Genomic DNA, 320 nt, shown 5'->3' with positions numbered 1-320 from the left:
TAATGATAAGCAGGTTCCTGAGACTGTTCTAACAAGAACAGTCTGTTTATATATTGTGCCTATTTATAGATTTACAAAAGTTTATCAGTGTGTCAGTCCATTAGTAATCTGGGCATTATTTTCACGAACCTTTATCCCTATTATTTATTTATTTTTTAAATATATTTTATTGATTTTTCACAGAGAGGAAGGGAGAGAGATAGAGAGTTAGAAACATCGATGAGAGAGAAACATCGATCATCTGCCTCCTGCACACTCCCTATTGGGGATGTGCCTGCAACCAAGGTACAGGCCCCTAACCGGAATCGAACCGGGCCCCT

The sequence above is a fragment of the Myotis davidii genome, unplaced genomic scaffold (genome assembly GCF_000327345.1).
Source record: "Myotis davidii unplaced genomic scaffold, ASM32734v1 scaffold86, whole genome shotgun sequence".
Classification (NCBI taxonomy): domain Eukaryota; kingdom Metazoa; phylum Chordata; class Mammalia; order Chiroptera; family Vespertilionidae; genus Myotis; species Myotis davidii.
The sequence above is the reverse complement of the archived record's forward strand: the minus strand, read 5'-3'. Positions refer to the sequence as shown.